Source organism: Octopus sinensis, linkage group LG4 (assembly GCF_006345805.1).
Source record: "Octopus sinensis linkage group LG4, ASM634580v1, whole genome shotgun sequence".
Classification (NCBI taxonomy): Eukaryota; Metazoa; Mollusca; class Cephalopoda; order Octopoda; family Octopodidae; genus Octopus; species Octopus sinensis.
In genome coordinates this window covers 34,968,808-34,988,774 of record NC_043000.1, presented here as the reverse complement: position 1 = coordinate 34,988,774, position 19,967 = coordinate 34,968,808, and the positions used below count along the sequence as shown (strand labels likewise).

Here is a 19,967-nt window from a genome sequence, read left to right as displayed (position 1 = left end):
GCATCAAGATGTAAAACTAATGAAAGATGTTGCAAACAGAAGGTGGTTATCCTGAGGAGACATCGTAGGATGGTGAATTTTTTGATTCAGTTGTAGAGTTCTTCAATGATGAGAAAGAATCACTAAGATAATGAACTCTGTTTTATCACCTGTTTTATTTAACAGACAATTTATAATTCTAATAAAGCACAGAAGTGATTAAAAGGAAAACAATATACAAGCTTAAATGCTTACTTTAGAATTTCAAGTAAAGATTGGTCGATATAAGTCTTCTTTAGCCATGGTAATTTTCAGTATTTCTCCAGTCACGGCTACAACAAGAAGCAGATGAAATTATTTCAGATAACAATCAACTCATCAATATCTTAACATTATGATCTCACTGGTTTGTTTCTTCACTCTATGTTGAAGACAAAAAAATACAGACAAGAATTGATTGACCTGGAGGTAAGCTCATTGTCCAAATATAAAGAGTGTAAGGATATCTGGAGCAACAGATTTTTACTTGCATTTCCAAGTTTTTCAATAGTTGAAAGTGGATTTAGTCATATAAATGATGAAATAAACACAAAAACACACTAAATAAGTGATGAATGTGGTGGCCTAACATTAAAAATTATACATTTTCACCTGGATATTCACTCCACTCTAAGCAGTCATCAAGTCCTCTCCAATCACATTAACAATACAAAGTCCATCAGTTAGAAGGAATTGTTTTACGGCATTATTTACCTCCACTGCATCAGGATGCTAAACTACTTCATCTCATTTTCTCTGAATAGTTTTTGGTACTTGATAATTTCTTTCAATTAATTGTGCCTGTTGAAGTTTGTAAAATAACAGGTTTTACATGCAAACAACAGTCCTACACTATTCAGTCCTTATTAAAATAATGATTGAATTGAAATATAGAAAGCTACCAATTTTATCATCATCATCATAATTTAAAGTCCGTTTTCCATGCTAGCATGGGTTGGACGGTTTGATGGTGTCTGGGAAGCCAGGAGGCTGCACTAGGTTCCAGTCTGATCTGGCAATGTTTCTACAGCTGGATGCCCTTCCTAATGCCAACCACTCCGTGAGTGTAGTGGGTGCTTTTTATGTGCCACCGGCACAGGCGCTAGAGGAGGCTGGAAACGGCCACACTCAGTTGGTGCTTTTTACATGCCACCAACATGGACGCCAGTCAAGGCGGTGCTGGCATCGACCACATTCGGATGGTGCTTTTTACGTGTCACCAGCACAGATATCACAGCTACAATTTCCATTTGATTTTTATTTTGATGTTGATGTACTTGACTCAATAGGTCTCCTCAAGCATAGCTGGTCGCCCTACAATCCAAGGTAAGTATAGCAGGTTGTCCTACAATCCAAGGTACTTTGAATGGGTTGTGAAGCTGGTGTAGGATACAGTCATGATATATATATATATATAGTGAAGCATGACCTTCGAACATTGGGCCTCACAGAGGCAATGATGAAAGACCGAGACCTCTGGAGATATGCCGTGATGAGAAGACCTGGCAAGGAAAGTGAGATCACAGCCATAGCCTAGTGTCACATAACTAGCCCATTTAAAAGGTACCTTTGAATCACCATGGACGTTCCATGTTTGAGGAGACTTTTTGAGTCAAGTAAATCAAAATCAAATCAAATGGAAATGGTAGTTGTGGTTGTTACCAGTGCTGGTGGCATACAATAAGCACTATTCATGCGTGGGTTGCTACCAGAGCTGCCTGACTGGCTTCTCGTACCAGTGGCACACAAAAAGCACCATCCAAATATGGCGCTGATGCCAGTACTGCCTGACTGGCTCCCATGCCAGTGGCACGTAAAAAGCACCCACTACAATCTCAGAATGGTTGGCATGAGGAAGGGCATCCAGATGTAGAAACATTGCTAGATCAGATTGGAGCCTGGTGAGGCCTTATGGCTTGCCAATCAAACCAGCCAAACGATGCTAGCATGGAAAACGGACGTTGAACAATGATTAAACACACACGAAAGACAGAAGAAAGCTTATTGGAAGATTAAACTTATATAGCAATTTTTCCTGGTGTTTAGTGGAGTAAATTTAAAAGGAAGTTTTACTATGTTTCCAACAACAAAATCAATCCATTATTAATTAATGATAAAATACAATCTACCAATATCTCTAGCAATAAACATTTGTCACAGAAACTAAAGAGTAATAACCAGGTAACATTTTTTGAAATACATTTTATATCTTTGTTAACACACTGTTACATAAATTATCTCTCTTTGATTTTTAACAATGAACATCGTTAACATTTGAAACATTCACATATTGTACATTAAAACTGATTAAAGCAGATTTTTGAATGTATATATTACACCAATCCTTTCTTTCTTTTCTTTTTTTTAATCCACTCCACTAAATTTGAAAATTACCATAGTATTTTGCTGAGTGGTTGAATTTCATTTTTTTGGGGGTGGGTGGGGGTATAAGGGCAATAGACTGAAAAGTTTGTGAACCTTACATACTGTCATAAATCTTTGCTGATCCTAGAGGATAGTTCTTATTGACTTCAGTGGATAAAGAATTATGGAAGATGCGACATTCATGCAGATCCCAACACTATCAGCAGAGTAAATGAAATAGTTACGGCCAGGAATTAAAAAAAAAAAACTGGTTCAAAGACTTGATACACTGGGAATATGCCATCATCTGTACTACTTAAAACAGTTCAAACATACACCTGCTACACACACACACACACATACACACCCTGGCACACACATGAAAACATATTTAAACTAAAGGCAAACAAAGAGAAGGAAACATCAGTGAGCAAGCAAGTACAGAGTGGGTGTGTCTGTATGAGCATTAATAAATATATATGTTAGTGCAGTGTACTTAATGTAAATCTATGTGTGTGGCAGGACATAGTCTACTGCATGGGATAAATGATATTGGGTTGGGGTTGGGGTCTGTACAAAGAACAAATTTAAACAAAAACCTGCAACAATCTTATAAACCAGTTTTTATAGCTTCCTGGCTAAACTTTTATAAAAAGCTAGCAGAATGGATAATTGTTTTTCTGGTAAACAATTTCATTAGAAGTGAACATCAAGTACATTGAAATGATTCAGTAAATTATATAGATAAAGAAGCTAATTGGAAATTGGTTTTGAATAATAAATAAATAAATAAATCACAAAGAACTTGAAAAAAGAAAGGGAGAAGAAGAAAAAAAATGGCATTGAGTGTAGTAGTGATATTTTTAAAACAACATATATTAAATCAACAGAAATAAAAATTAATAAATAAATATAATGAAATATAAAATAAAAGTAAGAAGACGGTATGATTTAAAATTGAAAAATGCAGAGGAAAAGCAAGTAGAATGTGATAAAAATAGCACATTATTACAACAACTATTATTAACTGTGTATGATGCTAGCACAACAAAAACAATTGTAAAATTTAAAGCTGAGCCTCCACCACTACCATCATCATCATCATCATCAGCGGTGTAAGTGATGGCATTGATAACATTGATAATGATGATGATGACAATAGAGAAACAAGAAGATCAACAACAATAATGAAATTTCTCATCAAAATTTCAATAAGGCTTCTTACTGATTAAATTTGATAGAAATATATTGTGGAGAAGAGAACATAAGCAATCTATAATATCTTCACTTTTCTGTATCTACTGAAATTGTTATATTTTTATAATTTTACAGTCAAAAATTACAACAAAATTTGAAAAAATAATTTAATGATGAACAAGAAAAATATCATCAGGAATATGTTCTATGATTTACATATTATGAATAATAAAATGGTAAAAAATAATTAATAATTTCCAGCTTATTATAGACAACAGTATCACTCTGATTGTGTATGTATAGAACACTTGAGTATATATAATGACAGGGCTGTGTGTGTGTGTGTGTGCAAGACACAGACACACATATTTACAAGACTGAGATGTTTATATCATAAATAAAGTAAGAAAATTAATTATTATATCCACACACAAACACGCATATAATATAAAGGGATGTGCATGTGTTTATATATGAGTTTGTGTATACATATAAATATATATAATGTATGTATAAATATGTGCGTGTGCATAAACATATATATATGCATGAATGTATGTACATGTGGATTATATATATATATATATATATAAATTGACATATGATGATGAATGTATGTTATATATATTCATGACATTATTGAGAAAAAAATTAGCTACCAAGAATTTGAGTGTTTGTAAAATATATAAATACACGCACACATTATTATAATATTACACACACACACAAAGAGAGGCAAATATATTTTGAGAGACATACAAAAACACATGTCTCGTAGTTTAAACTCATATTTATGCAAGTGAGAAATTCTAAACACACACACACACACACACACACACATAATACATATTCATATATTTACTTATATCCAAAATTCTAATTCATACATGAAATAGGTCTACTTTTTAATCTTAAATAATTGAATTTATAAAAAATAATTTTATAAAGAATAAAACTGTATATAAAGCCTCACCCCCATTTTTTCCACCTCCTCCTCCTCTCATTTATAACAACAGTAAATTTGTTTTAATTAAAAACAGGGAAATTATGATTGACTCAAAAGATGGTAATAGTCTTTCTTGTTTGGCTTGTTTCAGTCATCTAACCATGGCCATGCTAGAGCACCACCTGCACCAATAAGTTTATTAAATTGCTAAGTGGCATTTCCAATAGAAAGGAACACAACTGAACATCCGGATTAATATTTGTAAACATAAAGTATAAATCCATTTACTATATTCCATTCTCAAAGGCTGAAGCAGAAGACACTTACGGGAAGGGTAGCACATGATGGAATTGAACCTAAATTCATGAGTGTTTGAGACAAACTTTAGCAATGCCCAGAAAATAAAGTAGAGTTTATTATTTCAGCTAAGATATGAACTCAGAAATTCAGAGTACAAAACTAAAATAAACAATTCAATCCATTTGCTAACTCTTTGCCCAATGATAAAAATAATGACATATCTACAGAAAGAATACTCAATTCAAAGTGACCCCCAGTCCGTTTCTATCAAATCCTGTACAAGACAAAAATTAACCAGGAGGAAATTTGAACTTAAGACTACAAACAAGTAACTTATACTAATGATAACATATAGTTGTTAATAAACAACATGATAGAGATGTGTATAACAGTAACAAAGTATATGTGTATATTAGAGTGGTATAGCATTTATTGTTGCATATTAAAATAACATAGTGTAGTATTATAGTATAACAATAATATAATGTAGTGTAGAACTATATTATCATAACACAGTCACTGCTGCTGAGTCGCTTTAACCACCACGATGACTACTATATTATTGTAAATCACTGATCTACTAACAATATATTACAGTAACATATAGTATAGTTGTATATCACAGTAGTGTGTGTGTGTATACACCAGGTATTAAAAAAAATAAGAAAGGAGAATTGTACATCGTGAAAAACATGTTTATTACAGTATTATATACACTACATTCACTTTAAATCTCTGTCTGGCATGTGTTTCGACAGAGCATAGATATCCTAAGATGTGGCATTTCGTTGCACCCTGTTGGTTGAACTGCATTCTAATAAATATAGTTGTATATTACAACAATATATAGTATAGTACAGCTGTATATCAGTGTTACAGTATTAGCTGCACATGAAAATAATATATAGCACAGTTTAATCAAAATAAGTGAGTGATTGATACTTGTCTTTTTTTTCTTTTTTTCAGTCCTTAAAATTTGAGCCATTCAAGAATAAAATGAGTTTTAGAAAGTTATTAATCAGGAGAGAAGATATTTTTGAGACAAACTTGTTCTTCATGAAATGTGAGGGAGACATAAAAACAAAGTAGTTTCTGTTTAAAATTTCAAAAAATAATAATTAACCTTCAGCTCAGGTGATAGAGGAAAAGAGAAAGGACCTATTTTCTAGAATCTCCTCCACTTTTTACTTTATAAAATTGTTGAATTTGTTATTAGGGGTAGCTGTACATTTTTTAAAAAATTTTATCTATTCTCATAAGCATATATATCATCATCATCATCATTTAACATCCAATTTTCCATGGTTACATGGGTTGTATGGAGTTTGTTGAGGTAGATTTTCTCTGGCTGGATGCCTTTCCTTTCACCAATCCTTACCTGTAGTAAGTCAATGTCCCCCATGACCAGACATGTTTTCATAGAAAACTGGAAACAAAGGACACTACCTGCATGATGGTGACATTTGTTTACAATTACTACAAAAAGGCAAGGGAAGGAGACACTAACACACACACACACTTACATACAATGGGCATCTTTCAGTTTCCATCAAGCGAATCTAATCACAAGTCTGATACAAGAAAACACTTCAGATACCACACTATGGGACTGAATCTGAAAGTATGTCACTGAGAAGCAAATTTCTTACCACACAGCCACACCTATACCCACACACATAATACACAGTTTTATGCCAAGTTATAATGAAAACAATTTCATATTAAACTGAAAAATGATTCCAACACTTTTTTGGTACATATGTATTCTCCTTTTATAAGGAGAATACATATGTTCAAGGAGAGAGAGGTGACAGTGACTACGAAGTTTGATTTGGCAGAGTTTCTACAGCTTGATGCTCTTCCTAACACCAACCACTCCAAGAGTGTAATGGTTGCTTTTATGTGCCACCAGCACAAGGGCCAGTCAGGCGGTACTGATATATATATATATATGCACACACACAGATTAATGCATATATATATATATATATATTATATATATATATATATATTATGTGAAATAGAAAGATGAATAATCTTGTAGTAGATTAATCAAAAGTTTAACCGATACCTTAGTAGCAAAAATCACAGCAGTAAACAGCACGGTTGGAGGTACAACCATCTGGCGTTGCAACCGTGCGTTGGTGCGGATAATTGAAATTAAAACATTATTGGTGAATTGAAGAAATGGAGCTGAACGCAGATTGAACAGAAATCGTTTTATTTCATTCTACACGTGTTTCGAAAGGCACAAATTACCAAAATCCGATTGAATAATGGGACCATATTGTGTCTTTCTCATCAGGAAGAAAAAAGGAAATCCGTTGGAAATCCTTTTTTCTTCCTGATGAGAAAGACACAATATGGTCCCATTATTCAATCGGATTTTGGTAATTTGTGCCTTTCGAAACACGTGTAGAATGAAATAAAACGATTTCTGTTCAATCTGCGTTCAGCTCCATTTCTTCAATTCACCAATAATGTTATATATATATATATATATATATATAAATATAGGTATACCTATAAATATATATATATGTATATATAAACACACACATATTCATATATACACACACGTGTGTACATATCTATAAACACACACATACATTCATACATACACACACACATATATGTATGTATATAATTATATATGCATATTTTTATCGCAGCACCCTCATATCTACCCCGAAGCTTCACTCTACAAACTTGTCCCTTACTCTCTTACATATCTGATCTCTATCTGTCACTGTACCTCTCTCACTCTCTCTCTCTCTCTCTCTCTCCTCCCCTATTCCTTATTTCTAATCTGTCTTCAGGTTTATTACTCAGCCACTGCCCAACCTTTCCTCTACTGCCACTTATCAACCCCACCTTCCCCTACCTCCCTCTCTCACCATACTAATAATTGCCACTGACCACACATCCACCCCCTTTCATTCACTATGTTCACCTCTACACCCATCTCTAAACATCCATCACTCACCTCTCAAATTCCAATCAACTTGCTCACCCCCACCCCCTTCCATTCTGGTCTTTCATCCATATTCTCTCCTATACTCACCCTTCTATACCTTGACAGTATGCTCTAACACCTTGTCAACACCATTTTTGTTTCGCTCTCAGTTACTCTTACAAGGCAATGAATGATAGGGTAGCCATGTACCTACCTCCCCTATAGCAAGATACCTGTTCCTGTCTCTCTTTCATTCTTTAGCTCCTCAACACCTGGCATAAAGCGACATCCCTATTAACCACTCAATTAAGGAGCCTTTTTCTCTTTATTTTTTCCTGTAAATTACATGGCAACCCCACTAGTGCTGGTGTCATGAAAGAAAAAGCACCAAGTACATAATGTAAAGTGGTGGGCATTTGGAAGGGTATCTAGCTGTAGAAATCATCCCAAAGCAGACAGTAGGGCTCAAAGCAGTCCTCTGGTCTGTTGGATCCTGTCAAACTATCCTGATCACTCCAGCATGGAAGACACATTCTATTATGATGAAGAAGATAACAATGGACAAAATAAAAAAAAAAACAGAATATGAGAGAGTGGGGAGAGTGAAGGGGTAGTTAAAATACAATATAATTAAAGCGCTGAATGAAAATTCAAATACTTGGATTCTTGCTTTTAGAAAAGTCTATGCTTTTCAGCATCACTTTAGCCAATCTTTCATAGAAACGTTGTGTGAATCCTTCTATGTCAATCTCTCCAAACATTCAAATAAAATACTAATTGCACTAGTCAGGTGACCCTTTACCTGGCTGGTCAGCTTAGGAAAAGAAGCAGCCAAATTCCCTTCAAATTACCATTACCACTTAAAAAAAAAACAAAAAACAAAAGGAAGCACATTAGAAAATATGTAATGCCAGATACTCCCCAAAACAGGACTGCCTCTGACCACAGGTCCAAGGAATCAGGCATGCCTAAAAATAGCAACTAACAATCAGTTGGGAGTTTTCTGAAGAAAAAGGGCTTGAAAATATTTGTGTGAGTTGTCAGTCATCTTTGTACCTAATTTTATTAAGAAAACATAAATAAATCACCTTTTCACCACTTTTCCTTACAACCCAACCCAAACAAAATCAAATAATTTTCTTCTCAAGCTTGCTTCCCCAACAAACATAGTGTAATGTTGCTTCCAATTCTTTTATTTATACCAAATTGCCTGAAGCACTTTTGCACTAAAATAGACTTGTTTTTAGAAATAAACAAAAACAATGCCATTCATTGATTTAATGATAAAAGAAATATTTTTTTTTATAAATAAATGACAAAGACTATATAGCTTAGAAAAAAAAAAATTAACAGAAAATATTTTGAAGATTTCATAGCTAAGGAGGTATATTAGAGTAAAATATTACTAGTTGATGAATTTAAACATCTGTTGAGTCTAGAGGGAGACAGCAATATAACTGAAATATAATGTAAGCTTTTAAAGATATTCTAAAATAAAAGTGCAATGAAATTGAAGGAAACAATTTAATTTTGAAGAAGATTAAAGGACTTTCAGCTAAAACAATATAACTTTTTAAATAGTTGTTATTAATTATTGATTTTTCTACTGCTTGATCAACCAGATTATAAATAAGTGCTTTTTTTTTTTTTTGATAATAAATCAATTAGATCTTTAATTTTAAAAGAGGGAAAATAATGATTTGAATTGATTAAAAACATATCTAAATTCAAGTATTAAAGTTGGTAGATTAAAACTATGAGAATATAGAGGAAGTTGAGGAAGTCAGCCATTAGTTTTGGTCAACAGAGATGAGAGAACATTTATAGAGCAGTAAACTATCAGTATTTCAAATGTATGAAGTCTTAATAATGTATTGTTTAAACTCACATTAATATTTAATTTGATTTTAGTAAATATATAATAGACATTTAGCTTGTTTTTCTTTCTTCTTCCGAAATTAAGACCTTTTCCCATCAAGAATTTCATCAATTTTGCAGAATATGTACAAAGAAAAACCATCAGACCAAGTTCGTTATTGAAGATACTTCCATAGGACTAGATTTAAAGGTGGCAGTCTGGTTTCCAATGCAGTAAAAAAAAAAAAAATACAGCAAAAAGTTATAAAGTAACAAAAAGCAGTATTAATCTCACAATGCAAGAAATGCTGAAATTCCATCAAACACTAACAAAAGACTGAATAAGAAGTTACTTGAGAGGCAATGTAACCGAAGGAACAAAGATTTCTGATGTCACCTAAAATAATTAAGCACATGGAGTTTGTTGAGTCAAATACCAACTGAGTAAATTGGTAGAAAAGAAAAACAGCATTATTACATATGGCTCAGCAGGCAGTAATAGAAACCGTTTTTAAATTTTCACATATTTATTAGCTGGAACATTCTTTTAGCATAAACTTAGCAACACACAGTGGTAAGACTGAACACGTAATTTATTGGTAAAGACATAATGAAATACATTCATAATAATATAGTCAAATATAGGATTTTAAAAAAAAATTTTCTACAAGGGTTACTGTATTAATATCTTAATAATTAAGATATTAATATAATAACAATTCTGTGGTAAGCTGGCAGAATTATTAAGCAAGCCAGGCAAAATGCATTCCAGTATTTTGTCTGGGCCCATATTCTAAGTTCAAATTCTGCCAAAGCCAACTTTGCCTTTCGTCCTTTCAGGGCCAATGAAATAAGTACCAGTTGTGTACTGGGGTTTGATGTAATTGATTTTACTCCTCTGTACCCCTCTGCCAAGCCCCGTCAAAATTCATAACCTGCACACCAGACTGTGGATGGTGGATAGAACATGCTAAGGCCTTTGTCCTGCAGTGACCTAAACACAGGCAAGCCAATCCAATCTAACCTTAATAATTACAACCAATTACACCAATAGCCATTATATGGGAGAAAAAACAGCAGAGGAATAACAAATGCCGAAACTTAAATTTTGTGACAAATACCAAGACATTATCATGGTCGACAGAAATGACTGCAAATTTAAAATAAATTGAATTATATATTCTTTATTATTATTATTATTATTATTATTATTATTATTATTATAGCACAGGTGAGCTGGCTTATGCAAATTAAAATTGTGCATATTATTAGTGGATGCTATTAAAAGCCACCTGTAAAATAAGAGTTGATAACTGTTAGTCGACAGAATTACACAGAAATAAATACACCTTGTCTACAGATTAAACCTACCAACCAGTTGTAGAGTTTAATTCTGACCATGTATTATTCACCACTAGCCCATGACAGCATAAACTAGTCTGATTTTAATGATGAAAAGGCATAACAAAATAACTAAAAAGGGGAGATTTAAAATTTATATTTTTGGATCATGAAAATGCAGCTCCTTAATCAAGAGATTTATTTCTTTATTGCCCACAGGGGGCTAAACATAGAGGGGACAAACAAGGACAGACTAGGGGATTAAGTTGATTACATCGACCCCAGTGCGTAACTGGTACTTATTTTAATCAACCCCGAAAGGATGAAAGGCAAAGTCGACCTCGGTGGAATTTGAACTCAATGTAATTAATCAAGAGATTAACGTAATGAAATGAAACAAAAATCACAAACTAATATCTAATCTCTCTCTCTCTCACATACACACACACACACCTATTTTAGGAATATTTGCAAATATGTAATGTTATTGTGCAAAAAGTAAGACTTCACAGGTTTAGTTTAGACATGTAGCACATAAGAGGGATACCAATTGTGAAGAGAAAGTGCTGAATATTCAAAGTAGATGAAATCTGTGAAAGTTGGAGACCAAGGAAGAGTGATTTGAAAAGACTAGAGATCATGAGAGAGTAACAAAATGCTTGGGAAAGACCTGTCCAAAACGTGAAAGTGTGGAAAACAAGAAATGATGATAGGGATTGCAAGGAAAGTTTCCCTTCCACTCATGCCACCTGTACAATTACTGTCTTCATCTCCCAACAACCAATCAGCTTTCTCACATTACTCCCTCTTCTCTCAATTTTTGTTCTTTGGTTACTCCCTTCTTGTCTCCCAACTATCACTCACCCCCACTCCCATCACACCACTTAAGCTATTACTATTCTGTCTCCTCATTTTCAACTATTTTGTAGCTGGCCTTACTCTGTCACTCTGTTCTTCTCTCTCTCTCTTTCTCTCTTCTCTCTCTCTCTATGCTATCACCCTATCAATATGTTGTTTCTACTCCTTCTCCTCACCAACGACCACCACCATTTAACTGGTCCGTAACCTCTCACTCTGGCTCCTCTGGTTTGCTTCAGTTAACTCTTCTGTTACCCTCTCACTCTAGTTCTCTTCCCAACTGGTACTCCTAAAAAAATGAACAGAGACCATGTAGACGGCAAAGAGGATTCTTTACTCTTGCCAAAGGCAACTACTTTTCTGCTGGTGCCACAATAAACAGCTCACAAAAGTGGTTATTGTTTGGAAGAACATCCACTCATAGTAAGCCTGCCCAAAACAGAATGTACAGTTGAGGCACAGCTCCTAACCTGTCTAGACTGCCAGTAACTTAGAAGAAGAACTGACTTGGACAATAACAATCCACCCAAAGAGGACCAGCATGAAAGATCAGTTGTGAAATTCCTCTCTCTCTCTCATACACTCACACACACACACATATATCATTTTCTATTCTAGGCACAAGGCCCAAAACTTTTGGGGAGGGGGCATTCGATTAGATCAACCCTAATATGCAACTCATACTGAATCTATTGACCCTGAAAGGATGAAAAGCAAAGACAACCTTGGCGGAATTTGAACTCAGAACATAAAGTCAGACGAAATACTTTCGCCCGGCGTGCTAATGTTTCTGCCAGCTCGCCGCCTTACACACACATATATATCAACAAACTAAATTACTGTTAGTCATGTCTGAAAGGGATTTATCAATTTAAAGACTTCATTGTATTAAAGGAAAAATAAATTTAGAAGATAAAAATTATGGAGCTTAATTTCAAAGATTAAATAAAGAAAACTAATATGAGTGGTTTGTGTTTTTCTCTGCATCTTTGATGTTTATTTTCCACATGGACACGATTTTCTAAACAAATTAATTTTACAATACCACAGTTATTCTTGCAGAGAAAATATAAAATGATATTTTTGAAAACCTGTAGTTAAACATGCAAGAGAGGTCTTAGAATTTGAATTTAATTGAAAAGTTTGATCTTCAGAATTAATACTGTCTGCATGACATTTATAATTCCATGATATTATACTAGTTTATATTGTTAATCATGATCCATTGTCAATATTCTTATATTTTGAAGAATAAAGGTAAGAATAAAGGAATTACATTAAAAACTTGATAAAGAATGTCTGTTAGTATTGGGAGAAATATTTAAAAAATGGCTTTATCAATCAAGTGTCGAGATGTAGATTAAGAAAAAATTATTTGAGTGAAAATGTCGAGAAATATTGCAATGCAGTCAATACAGGTCATTGCTGCTGCTTCTAGCTTTGGTAGTGAGATAAATCAACAATTAGTAGAAAGACCTGTTGAGGCAAGTGAAATCGAAATCGATCAAAAATCTGTGGATACCAGTGCTGTGGCACATAAAAGAACCATCCGAAAGTCGCTGTTGCTAGTGCCACCTCGACTGGCCTCCATGCTGGTGGCACATAAAAAGCACCAACCGATCATGGCCATTACCAGCCTCACTTGGCTCCTGTGCCGGTGGCACGTAAAAAGCACCCACTACACTCACGGAGTGGTTGGCGTTAGGAAAGGCATCCAGCTGTAGAAACACTGCCAGATCAGACTGGAGCCTGGTGCAGCCTCCTGGCTTCCCAGACCCTGGTCGAACCGTCCAACCCATGCCAGCATGGAAAGCGGACATTAAACGATGATGATGAATATCTTGAACACCTGAACTACAAAGTATACACACACATGTATACATGCACCTTTGTGTCAACATAGAATATAAGAAGATACATGTGAGTTAGGAAGCATCTATGTAGTTGTTACTTTAGTCTTAACTAGAAAAAAAATCAAGCAATCTCCTTTAAATGACACTTTTTCACTATATTATAGAAGCACCAGTACATGTTGATTTATGACACTGAGACACATTCAATGTTCTCCTTCAAATCTACATAGAATCACCATTGTCTCAATTTTTTTATTTGTTAGGAAATTCAGGAAAATAATGTTTTATATAATCTAAACTAATTCCTCAGTTTACTTTATTTTACCAGTTTTCAGGTAGATTGGATGATTTTTTTACTTTAATATATTTAGACCTTTGTATATTTTCTGAAAAACTGATTTTATAGCAAAATGTCTTTATATTACTCAACACGTCAATCATAAAAAACAATCTCTCTAACTCAGTGTAAATTTGAACAATAAATACCGTTGAGGTATGAGTATAGCAGTGAAATTATCAAAGGAGTGGAAAAATTGTAAGGAACTGTTTTCCTCTGTTATCAACAATAGGTTTCTCTCGCTCAAAGAGTCAGAGAAAATTATATGAAGTTTGTGCACCAAGTGCATGACAAATGGTAACAAGACATGTATCTTGAATCTTTCATCTTTGATTTGTTTCAGCCACTAGACCACAGCCATGCTGGGGCAGCACCTTGAAGAATTTTTCTTTCAGTCAAATGAGTTGACTTCAGTACTATTTTTTAAAGCCTGGAACTTATTATATTGGTTCCTTTTGTCAAATCACTAAGTTATGAGAGCATCACACACACACACACACACACACACACACACACACATGGCAGGCTTTTTTTTTTTAGTTTCTGTCTATCAAATCCACCGACAAGGCTTTGGCTGGCTTGCAGGGCTATAGTAGACATTTGCCCAAGGTACCACGAAATAGCACTGAACCTGGAACCATGTAGTAGGGAAGCAAACTTCTTACCATGCAGCCACAACTATATTTGTATGTGGAGGATGTGTGAAAGTTAGAGAGAGATATATGTTCCAATAGATGGTTAATGCCAGAATGCATGAACATTAGATAATGGGTGTGTTGGGACATCATGGGAAGCAGCCATAGTGTGCAAGAGACTGATAAAGACGTGTGAGGCATTTGAAGGCTGATAGCTGGAGGAGCTGGGGACAAATGATGCAAATGGAAGGAACTTGCAGGAAGAGGAAAACACATGTGAAAATGGTGAGGTTTGATCTCAGAAATAAATGTTTAAATTTTACAAGTGGTGAGATATAGTGCTGTAACCAAACCATCTCACCTCCGCAAGTATAGACAAATGGGTGGGTATATATTGATTATGATTATGATGATGATGATGGTGTGGGCATGTGTGTGAGTAATTATGTAGATATTTTGGGGTTTATATTATAATAAGCACACAAACCATAAAGAAGAATACCCAGTCACAATGCTAAACTATGACTCCCTATGACTTCTGTAAATCACTAAACCTCATGAAAAGTGTACTGACAGAATTTACACATAACAGACTGATGACGAGGAAATGGCAGGCTGCTGGTAACAAATTGACCCAAACTCCACTAGTAAGGGAAAATAGGCATAAAACTTATTATAGTTGTATTATTATTATCATTATTATTATGTACCAGGCAAAATGCTTAGCATTATTTCATCTGTCTCTATGTTCTAAATGCAAATTCTACCGAGGTCGACTTTGCCTTTCATCTTTTTTTTTTTTGGGGGGGGGTCGATAAAATAAGTACCAGTTATGCACTGGGGTGAATGTAATTGATTTAAGCCCCTCCCTCAAGCTGCCCATGTGGAAAAAATTTGAAATCATCATCATCATCGTTATTATTATTATTAGTAGTAGTAGTAACTAATTATTATTAATGTATTATTATCATTATCATTATTATTATTAAGTTGGCGAGCTGGCAGAATCATTAGCACACCGGGCGAAATGCTTAGCAATATTTAGTCTGCCACTACGTTCTGAGTTCAAATTCCGCCAAGGTTGACTTTGCCTTTCATCCTTTCGGGGTTGATTAAATAAATACCAGTTACGCACTGGGGCCGATGTAACCGACTTACCCCATCCCTGCCAATTTCTGGCCTTGGGCCTACAAGAGAAACAATTATTACTACTACTACTACTTGTACTACTGGCAAGTTGGCAGAATTGTTAGTATGTTGGGTAAGATGCTTAGTGAAATTTCACTCATCTTTACATTCTGAGTTCAAATTCCACTGAGGTTAACTTTGCTTTTCATCTTTTCAGGGTTGATAAAAAAAAAGTACCAGTTTAGCACAGGGGTCAATGTAATCAACAAACCCCTTTCCCCAAAATTTCAAGCTTTGTGCTTATAGCAGAAAAGATTATTATAATTATTATTATCACTATAACGATGATATATTTACAATGATAAACTTTTTATTCTTAATAACCTAACTACCACACAAATATTTTCTTTGTTTCCAGTTTTTTATTTTCACTTTTACAAAAAAGCTATAATTTGGTTCATTTTGTTGAAAAATTTATTATTAAAATTATTATTTCAATAAATATAATATTTAGAATAAGCATTATTCAGTTGATTTAGTAAAAATTGTAATTTGATAAGATTAATATTACCAAATATAAAAACATAAGAGAATAAATTACAGAAATAGGGAAGAAAAAAACCCAAAGTTAGAAACTTGTATCTCTCATCTTCTGGGAAGAGGAGGGGGAGAAAAAGTAATGAAAAAAGATTATTATTCTAAATATAACAATTCCTGTAATATTTTGTGGACAATAGAACACATATAGTTGCAGAATTTAAAATAAGAAAAAATATATCTGATAGTCAGCCAAACCCCACTCCCGACTCCAGCCAGATTTCCCCTCAATTTGTTAAGTATTTAAGTCTGATATACATATAATTCTAAGAATTTATATTTATATTCAAACACACAAACTTATCTCACAAACACAAACACACACTCACACATATAATAATATTAAGAATAAGTATATGTATGTGCATATATAACATTTATGGGTCATTTTTTTTTCTTATTTTATTCTTGTTGCTGGAAAATTATGCATATGTCATTATAATCATATCAGTTTCCATCAGATCTACCATTCATTTGAGGGTGAGGAGATGGAATCACCAGTTCCGTACACTTCATTGACTTTTCAAAATATAATCAGTGAACAACAGAGATGACATGACAACCCCACCAGACAAAAGATAAGAAGTTCTAGACATTTGCAGCAATCTTGATACAAGATAGTAAATTTATTTAAGTGATAAAAAATTCATTTCCCTATCATGAAAATATCAAGTTATTATAAGAGAAACACCAAACACAAATTGTAATGAGATGAGAAAAATAGCATAGAGAAGCTATAAGTCTAAACTTGACAATGAATAATGGATGCAAAGAAAGAAATTAAATGAAATAAAATTTCATGATGTAATTATCCAGTAGATTATGAGGTCTTGATAATATCAGACTTTTATGATTAGTACCATAATAATTACTATTATTTTTCCTCATTATGAAATGCTGCCTTTTCAAATCATAAGATATATTGCTGATGTATGTTTATTTCTCGAAGAAAAAAAAAATCTAGTTTGAAAGTGTTAGCATAAAAACTGTTTTCATTCTGTAGATTAGCATTCAAAAGAAATGATGAGAAAATAGGTTTTCTGTTGTAACAAAACTGACAACATAAAACTATTAAACTATTATAATTTCCCTTCAATCAATCAATCACTGTGATGAAAGAATAAAAACAAAATATTAAAATCGAGCTATTTTTCAATTAGATACAGTAGGATCTACAAGACTTCATTTCATGAAATTTCACAAAAGAAAATTTGTCAATTTTCATGAATTATTCATTGTCAATATTGATTCAAGTATTGGTTAACAAAATATATTGGCTTTAAAGCAATTTGGCAGTTGTCATTAAATGAAATAGTTTGTGTGTGTTTGTTTTTTAGTTATTATTAAATAAATATAAGTAACATTTTAAGAAAAATAACATTTCAAAGTAAATATATCTTTAATATAATTCAATGTAACAAAATACACACATACACACACACACACGCACAAAAGCAAATAATTTTTAGCAATAAAATATACATTTCTTTTAATTAAAAACAAAGAGGATAGGTATAGATCGAATTAAGCCCAATATATTATTATAGTTACTTAATTTATTAAATAAATGAAAAGCCAAGTTAAACACTAAAATATAAACTACAGAATGAAAACACTCCCCTCTTGTCTTATCTTACATCCACATCAATATATCATTATTATTATTATTATTATTATTATTATTATTTATGCACCGATATATGTAAAGATAACTATCATAAAGGCTACTAAAAATGAATCTAATCATTACTGAATTTATTAACTTCCCAAGGCCCCAATTTAACAAATGAACATATATATAATCTATCAATTAGTCAACAGATATATAGCTTGTCTCAGTAGAAATATTTTGTAACTAAATAGGGAACAAAGTCTATTGAAAGAAGAAGTTTTTAAATAATTTAGTTAAGATTAATAAAGCCATTTATTGAAAAACTTGTTCTTTAGCTAGAGTTGATGAATGTCAGATATATAATTGCCCAAACACACTTAGTACCTAGTAGCTTGGGTGTTGTAATCACAATTGAACGATCGTGATTTCAATTCCCAGATAAGGTGATGCATTTTGTTCTTAAGCAAAACATTTCATTTCACCTTGCTCTGCATTCATTTCAACACCTGATGCTTGACACACCTGTATACCTGCAAAGCAATTGTGTGGTTGTTCAGTAAGAAAATACAAAAACCTCATCCATTGTTTAATGACAGCAGAGTAAATAATATACACGCACGCACACAAACACATACATACATACATATATACATACATATCTGAATGCACATGTGCGTGCATGCATGTGTATATTATTATTATAATAAAAATCTCAACAAAGGCTCGTGAAATACAGCTACCAACAGATTTCAAATAACTATGAAAACAGCTGGGGCAGAGACCAGATGTTACATTGGATCAGTGAGAGGAAAATTTTAATCCAGATACAATAACTATTTTTCAATCTTTAGACATCCCAAGAAGAGACATGCAACAACTCTCTCAGCATTAATATGGAAACTTCAAGACGAGAACATCAGCTGTAACATCAGATGGAAGATCCTTTCTCAGACCAAATTTTAAAGCAATGTGTGAAGAGGAGGTTCTGTACATTTGCTTGAAAAACTGTCTTAGAAATCTTAAGAATCTCCAATGATAGTATAAATACCAGGAGCATTTTTTTTTGTCTGTATTTTACAAATTTCATCTTAACAAGAATTAAGAATACACCACTGGACACGTCATAACACATTCTAGTGTTGGTCCATGTAATTTTTCTAATTTTTTACAGTGATATTATCTCCCTTTGATTTCTCTGTCTTTTTTTGTAAATGCACATCCTCTTTCAAACATTGATTGCCTCAAACACAGTTATTAAACCATTTTATTATCTATACTAGCTTGATAAAATCGCAAAATAAATTTGCCCAGGAAACCCTAACCAGTCGTATTTCAAAAGATTTTCTGTGTTTTTTATAATGACATTAACTTTACTCTCTTTACTGAAAATCATAGAATACAGATACACACACACATACATAAACATACATTATATATATATACTCATACTGTGGGTTACTTTGGGCAGTGTTTTCTACTATAGCCCCAAGCCTCTTAAAGCCTTGTGAGTGAACTTGATTGAAGGAAAATGAGGAAACTATCATGTGTTTACAAGTATAAGTATATAAGCATATGTGACTTCACGAAAGAGTTAAAATTTTCCTGTCTTCGCATGTGCTCACAAGTTGTAAACCATGACCTCACTGAGAGTGTCAAATACTGTCATTTCCATTTTTGTCTAGCATTAAGACTCACGGCATATCAACATTGGCTAATATCTCAGTTGACCATTTAAATTTTGCCTGAAGATGGTGGATTCACATAATATGATGTAATCTTTAAGACTACATTGAATAAAGTTCTCACCAAAACAGCTGTTGCAAATTTAAATGACATTCATGTGTTACTACATATATATATGTGTGTGTGTGAGGGGGAGAGATATGTAGAAACATGAAGAGTAAATATATGTGTTTGTTTCAGTGAACATAATTAACCTTTCTCAGTAAAGACTGAAATTTTGATTAA

At 33.2% G+C, this 19,967-nt stretch overlaps 1 protein-coding gene across 9 annotated transcripts in view; it reads right to left on the bottom strand.

Moving 5' to 3' along the window:
• LOC115210326 (forkhead box protein P1) overlaps window positions 1-19,967 on the bottom strand; it is a 566,153-nt gene that overhangs the window by 366,718 nt on the left and 179,468 nt on the right. For 8 of the 9 annotated variants that reach the window (XM_036501965.1, XM_036501970.1, XM_029778855.2 and 5 more), the window contains one exon: window positions 235-311. The exons of the other annotated variant lie outside the window; for it this stretch is intronic. The gene's annotated coding sequence lies outside the window, so the exon portion shown is untranslated. The remainder of the gene's footprint in view (window positions 1-234; window positions 312-19,967) is intronic. 9 annotated transcript variants of the gene reach the window in all.